Source organism: Sylvia atricapilla, chromosome 1, assembly GCF_009819655.1.
Source record: "Sylvia atricapilla isolate bSylAtr1 chromosome 1, bSylAtr1.pri, whole genome shotgun sequence".
Taxonomy (NCBI): domain Eukaryota; kingdom Metazoa; phylum Chordata; class Aves; order Passeriformes; family Sylviidae; genus Sylvia; species Sylvia atricapilla.
Window position 1 is genome coordinate 36,527,326 of NC_089140.1, and position 7,617 is coordinate 36,534,942.

The 7,617-nt window shown below is 44.8% G+C and overlaps 1 protein-coding gene across 1 annotated transcript in view; it reads right to left on the bottom strand.

The window, feature by feature from the left end:
- The window catches only part of SATB1 (SATB homeobox 1), a 92,451-nt gene extending 85,058 nt beyond the window's left edge, over positions 1 to 7,393 (bottom strand). The window contains exon 1 of the mRNA XM_066319672.1: positions 7,053 to 7,393. The gene's annotated coding sequence lies outside the window, so the exon portion shown is untranslated. The remainder of the gene's footprint in view (positions 1 to 7,052) is intronic.
- Positions 7,394 to 7,617: the final 224 nt, after the last annotated feature.

Consider the following 7,617-nt stretch of genomic DNA (forward strand, 5'->3'; position numbering starts at 1 on the left):
TCACAGTTAGGGGAATCTGGAATCATATCAAAAGAAAACCCAAATTTATGCGCCTTTTTGCAAATGTACTCACTTTTCCACAGCAATGGGTGGACCACGCTATGAACCTCATAAATTTATATTATCCAGTGTATGTTTCAGACAATAGTCAATATCTGACGTAGCAAAAGCAAATTCCAAACTGCACCTGAGAAAAACCTACCACACTGTGCTTAGATATTCTTTTCATCCTACTTCTCAATATAAAAATTAAACATGCTTTTTCGTTTGATATTCTAAAATCTACCTTTGAACAAGCAAAGAAACACTAACTTTGGGCCTTTGCACAGAAAAAAACCCCCACTGCTAAACCACAGTTTAAGCATTACTGCAAAAAGTGTGACTAGAGAAGCAGTACTATTACAATAAATGCTCCATTCCTCCCCAAAATTGTGTCAAATTAAGTTGTTTTCATTGAAGTCATGAACATTCTGGATTGGAGATCTTAATCTATAATCTTAAAAAGAAAGCTGGCAAGCAAGAGCTTGTATGTAAAAGTAAATATCATTCTTTTTTATGCACTGGTTACTATACAGATAACATGTCTCACAAAGACTGTAATTAAATGTCTAGTGCAGAAGTAACACTAAAATGCATACAGTATTATTACATTACAATTAATCCTTAGAAGCTAAAACTGTCATTTTTAAGTTTTAAGATGCCTTTAATTATTCTTGAGACTTCTTACATTTATCAAGGAAGCCCACCTATGATGAAAAGCACTAATGATTTAAAATCTTTCTAACACTGCTCTCCACAAACATATTAATTTAATCTTTGATTATAAACATTTTAGAACTCAGTCTGGAATTCCTCTCCACTTCATTTCTTGCCTTTGGTCCTTCTGAGAGCCTGCATGCACACTTGCACTCTCCCACTCTCTTTCCCCTCCTCTCTTTTCTGCCTTTTATTTAATGTAATACAAGCAGGAATATAGGGTGTGTATGATATTTAGAATTTTACTCCTTTTCATTGAAAATGCTTGTAATTGTCTGGCTATAATGACCAGACATACATTCTGAGTGCATTTACTGAATAGGATATACCTTTCTCATACCTTTGCATGTGGGTTTGAGTTCAGAGCAGCAATTCTCGGCACTTCTGCTGAAAGCGTTTTCCACTTTAGGACTGATTTACAAATATAAAGAATTACTTAATCCTTCAGTGTTCTATGAAATACGTATATTACTAATTTTATAGCTGGGTAAATAAACCAGGAGCATATTAAGGCCAGATTTATAAAAGGATAGTATGCTGCAGCTTCTTCTTCCTTCATATGAAGTTATGTGCTGGGCATTTTCAAAATCAGGGTTACAGCATCGAGGATGGCAAACATGGCATGGACAGTTGTTAACTCAAAATTACACTTTTTTTTCAGGCCTGAAACCAGAACCAGGAGTCCAGACGCCAGAAAAGATTACAAGACAGTCCTCCAAGCATAGGTGGTCTGAGTGCATCACCAATTCCTCTAGTGAGCAGCAAGTGTAACGACCCACAAATGATTGCTGCTGGCCAAATAAATCCTGTCAGAGCAGGATCCTGGGAAGACGGGATGCACTTGAGGTTTAAAGCACCTCCCTCATCTCCTCAGGTCATATCATGTCATAATGCGCCACGGGAAAGAGATAGAGCAGATAGTCACTGGAAGTTATGTAAGGCCAATGCAGCTGACAGACATGGCCCATCCTGATGTTCTGCACTCAGGTGCAGCTGGGGTGACCGAGGCGCATCTGCAGGCCAGCAGGCTCCTCTGCCTCTTTAGCTTGCAGTTCACAACAGCAAAGCTCAAGGTAGTGAGAGCTAACTCTTGTGAACCTACAGCTGTGCAGAGGTGTCACCAGCAATGCTTTACAGCAGCTCAGGGACAGCAGCTAGCCTACACTCCGGTGAAAGCAAGCCTTACAGTCCCAATCCCAGCAAACACAAATGCACACTGTTTCCCAGGGGAATCAATCTCCAAAGAGATTGCTGTGCCTGGGTGTTCTAACTAAATAGCTGAAGGTGGACCTTGGCACAAATACTAAGTTTCAGTGCATCCCTCAGCCAGTCTGAACACCTAATGCTGATCCTCTACAGGAACAGTGAAAAGTAAGCTCTGCAGTGACACACCAGTGTGCATGGGAGCAAAGTCAGGTTCAGCAAGTTTAAAAGGAAATATTCAGAATTCAGATGGTGCCTGAGGTATGTTACTACACTCTACTACTGTACTCTACTATTACTATGCCATTCCTAGTACACTGCGCCACATAAAACAGATTAAGAGTAGATTACAACTGGTAGAGGGCACAAGGACCAGATCAGAACAAGATCAGTGTACAAGATCAGTGCTGGCAAGTCTCCTTAAAATTAATCTGTACTGAGACTTAAACCTACTGAGAGCAATGCTGTGCATAAACCATTAGAAAGCTGACATTTGCAAAGCAACAGAATGGATACCCATTATGTTATGAAATGTTGGTGATAACCGTGGTGAACTTCGATGCCACAGAATGGCAAATGTTGGAAACCACCAGCATTTTTGAAAGGAACATCATAGTATATCTTCTTGGAAGTAACAGTTATAAGTTGTGGTCAGGGCTGATGAGAGTTGATGACACCACAGCCAAGGGAACTGACCAACAAGCCAACTTAGTGTTGTTAAGATACTTTCAGAATCTGAGGAAGAAATGAACCTCTCAGGTAAAAGTTATTAATGGAATCCTTCAACAGAGAATTTAGAGAAGCTTTTTGCAAACTGTGGGTTATTCTGACTGCAGTTATCTTCACTTCAGACACTGGCTACTTGGACTCATTACTCCAAGATTAAAAGTAACATCAACAGGGCTTTCTGACACTGACTTTATCAAGTTGCAAAATTTCCGTACAACAGGCAGTAAGAACTGTAAGTTACTCTTTAACCGTCAAACTGTTTTACTTCTTTCTCTTTTTTTCTTCTTTTTTTTTTTTTTTTAGAATCAGTAGCAACTTTGTGACAACTAAAGTTTAAAAAATGCACTTGATTGCATAGTGACAGATTTGCAGAACATTTTTCATCACACACACATATGTGCTTTCAGTTATTAATAAAATGCTTCTGCCCTTAATCTGCCATTGCCTGAATATACAATTTCAGTGTCTTGGATAGACAAATACTGTTAAGGAATTCTGTTTTCCCTGTTTGAGATGCAATTCAATTACACCAAGTAAAACTGAATACTATGTCTTTAAAACTGGCTTCGGCTTGCCACAGAAAGGAACACCGAATCACTGTTCTATTAAGTTCCTCTTAGAGTGGAATTATAACAAAACTTTCTTCTCTTCCTCCCCCCACCTCCCACCCCCACCCCCTCTCTTTTTCCCTTGTTTTAAACAAGGAAGAGCCAGCTGCCCTGGGTAACACCACAGGTAGATATTAAAATGGAGACAGCCATTATTTAGTGGCGACAGGAGTATAAATACAGGCACTAACCTATAAACTGGTGTTTACTTCAGGAAAGTAAGTCATATTTTTTCCTCTGATTGCCGTGCTGTCAGTTTAATGCAGCGTAAATAAACAGTAGGTGCATGATAGCTTTAAGTAGAAAGTGTTCATTCCACAAGAGGAGCAGATTACTGAAGCCTGATGCCTATAACGGCAAAAACAGAACTTCCATTTTACCTGGCTAAGAGACTTGTGGCTTTTCTATTAAATTAATTTGTCAGAATTCTATGAAAAATCTTATGCACTCAAAGAACTTCACCAAAAACATTCATTTTTGCAGCCCTCAACTTGAACCATTTGAAAAAACAAAAGCCAATCACTCCTCTGTAATTTCATCATCCCATCGCTCTAAATGAAAGCTTTATATAATCAACCTAATATAACAGAAAATAAAATGATATATAGAATTGCCTATACTTTGAGTTATTTTGTTCTTATAAATATATTCCCTGACTGAAAGTAAAAAAATTCCCCTTTGGAAAAAGCAATGATGTCTGAGAAGATTGTATATACACTCTACATCTATTAACATAAATTATAAGAAAGTAAAATGTTCCAGATGTGTTTAAACTGTTGTAGAAGGAAAGTTTGTGGCTTCACTGGATATATATTAAATATATCTAGAGAGAGCAATGGCAGTTATATACAAGAAGGCAATAAAATGCTTCACTAGAGTCTAAGTTAAAATACCATAGTTCCTAGAAATATGACTGAAACATTTCAGAAGTCGTATTTCCTCCAGTTTTAATTCAGAAATCTACTTTAATGTATTTTTATATATATTACAAACTATTTTATTAATAAAGTAATCTCCTTAATTTTTTTTCAAATACAGCTGGAAACCTAAGGAATTACTTCAAATAACTCTGACAATACTTAGATTAAAAAAAATAGGTGACATTAAAAAGGTGACAATACATTGAAAGATCAAGTTGTTGATACATTTAAAAGATTTAGTGGGGTTTTTTGTTGGCTTGTTTTTTTTTTGTTTGTTTTTTTTTTGTTTTTTTAAGAAGAACATCAGACTTCACCAGACTGATTATCTTCTAAAGGGCAGTCGCACACATGCAAACCCCTCTCTATCCCAAACCTATAACGTGGGAGAAACCTCACTAAAGAGGTTTTAGTGCTGCAGGAGTGGATGTGCCCACGTCCCCAGCAGGGCTGAACGTGGTGGTTGGTGCTGTGGGATGCTGGCAGGGCTGCAGGCAGGGCTGGGAAGCGCATCCACAGAGGGCAGGTGCTCATCCGCTGACCTGCTGGGCCTACGCTGCAAACCAAAGAGGTGCCCTGCTCGTGTGCAACCTGGGGCTGGCGTGGCAGCCTCTCTCTGCTTCTGATACTGCCCAAGCACTGTGTCCCATCAGTGAGTTGCAGATCGACTCTGCTTCACAGTGCTTTCTCGGGAGCACAGCAGCAGGGTAGGATTCACACGAGCCGCTAAAATAGCATGAGAGGGGAAACTGCGAGAGTTACTTTGCTATTTAAAGTATCGAGAACAAAGAATATAAAAAAGGAAATGGCCAGTTTTTCAAAATGCATGCACAAAAAGCATTTCGTTTAAATATTTTTTGTTCCAGCAAACTATTTTGCATACAAAGGACTTATTTATTACATACTTGAACTTGTGGGAAAAAGGGAAGGAATGCATTGATTCCTGAAATAACTCTACAGCCTTTTTGGAGGCTTCGCTCTTCTGTGCTCTTGTTCTACTCTGAACAGTTTTATTACAGGGACAGAGGAATTCCTTGGAGTCAGTTGTTTCTTTTCCACTAGCTGTACTGAAGAGTGGGCATATATAGCATACTAGCCAAGGATTTTAATTTCTGTTCTGTTGCCTTATTATGTGTGTGCACTATCTGTTCCGACGCATGCTTATATGTGAACACGTTGCATTTTCTGCCTGCTCATTTTTTTACCTACTCTATGTTATTTCACATTTCCTTGCATAACCATTGCTTCGAGTTGAAAAGCAAGGTAATACTAATAACAATCTCAAATAGAAAGTGAATTAGAAATTGATTGTGTGTATGTATAAACATACTAAAGAGCATATATGAGTACGGGACTGGAAAGAGCATTCTCAAATTCTACAGATAGTGCTGAAGAGTAATTAGAAGATAGAAATTGCAGAGAACATGCTATATTCATGTCTACACACTCTACGCTTACAGTTTCAAGTTGTTTTTGAATAGTGCGCCTGATTTGACACATTTCTATCTGGTGATTGTGTTAAATGCTTGAAGAGATAGTGAAATATCCAAGCATTCCTTGTGCTAACTACAGCTGAAATTTTACACTTATTGTAACCTTTCCTAACAATGTGAGAAAAACAGAGTAAATATATTAAATTTGTTTCACAACAGATGCTTAGGTTGTTAATATTTAAGATGCCTATTCATGCTATTCCTGTCTGCACATTTGTCAAAAATGTAAGCTTGAATGCTAATGTTTGCCAGCAGACTACAGCAGACAAATATATGAATGCACCGTACCAAAATAATATAAAGTAGAAATAAGGGGCCGCTGCTAACTCCCACCCAAGCAGCACGGACCAGAATGAAAGGGCACCTCCAGATCACACGCCCTGGAAGTCTCTGCATCTGAATTTGTGAATTATTTTCGCAGAAGCGCTGCGCTTATTTGCACGGACTAAAACCAGCGGAGAGCTTTCCTCAGTTGAAACTCATTTCAGCTCAGGAGTGCAAAGTGTTTCAGAAAACTTAGATTGTAGCGAAGTTTCTCCCGCAGTCAGAAAAAGCTGGAGACCGGCAGAGGGAAACTCCGGGTCGGGCAGGTGCCTGCCAGGAGCGCTCCCCCCGGCAGCCGGCGGCGACGGCGACAAAGGGGCGAGGATTTAGCAAAACCTCGGGTGGCGGATTCGGAGACGGAGCGGAAAAATCAAAAAAATAAAATCCCGGAGCACACAGACGAGCTCCTGGCACCGCTCCCCCCTGACAGCGGCAGCGCCGGGTCGTGCCGCGGGCGGGCGGGGGGGACGTGCCCCCCGCCGCCACGGGCGCGCCCCCGGCTGGGCCAGCCGCCGCCGCTCGCCGCCCGCGCAGCCCCCGCGCCCCGCGGAGGCGCCACCCCGCGACCCCCCCCCCCGACCCCCGGCCCCGCCGCTTCGCCCGCGCCGTCGGGGGCGCCGCCGCCCCGCGCCCGCCGCTGCCGGGAGGCGCGCGGGGCTGCCGAAGAACTTTGCCAAACTTCTGGGTCTTTTTCCCCTCTGCCCCCACCCGCACCTCCCCCCGCTCCCCACCGTGCCGGCGGCGGGTGAGGCGGCAGCGGGCAAAGGGAGCGGAGCGGAGCGGGGCCGGCGACCGGCAGCGGCGCGGCGGCAGGTGTGAGCCCGTGCCGGCCGGGAGGCTCCGGCAGCGGCAGCGCCGAGCGCGGCCACCCGCCCCGCGCCTCCCTCCCGCCCGCCCTCCCGGGCCGGCACGGCACGGCCGGCCTCGGTAAATCGCCGCGGCGGGTGCCCCCGGCACGGCTCTGTTCCCCCCCGTCCCCCACGTCCCCGAGGAGAGACGCCGAAGGAGCGGGACCGACTCACTCATGGGAGCGCGGCGGGCGAGGCCGGCGACACCTCCGGCTTCCGAGGCGCCGGCGAAGTTAATTGCACTGAAGTTCAAGTTGTCTTTTCACCCATCAGGAGTGGGCGTTTAAAGGAAGGAGAGCGAGGAGGAGGAGGGGGAGGGGGGAGAGTCTCTCTCGCTCGGTCGCTCTCGCACACACACACACACACACACACACACATACACACACAGGCACACGCATGCACGCACGCACACACACACACGCACACGCACCCGCCCGCTCGGCTCCGCTCCCGAGCTGCCTCAGCAAGGAGGAGCCCGGACGGAAAACACCAGGGCAGCAAGGTACCGGCGTGGGGCAGCCCTGCCTCTGCCTGTGTGTCTGTGCGCGTGTGCCTGCGTGTGCGTGTGTATGTGTGTGTGTGTGTGTATGTGTGTGTGAGTGTGTGTGCCCGCGCTCCCCCCGCCCGCTGCCTCGCACGGCCCCTCCGGGCGGGGAGGTGCGCGCTGCCCCCGGGGAGGGGGCGGCGGTGCCGTCGGGGCAGCGCGGCCGCTGGAGGCCGGTCCGACTGGGGCCGAAGG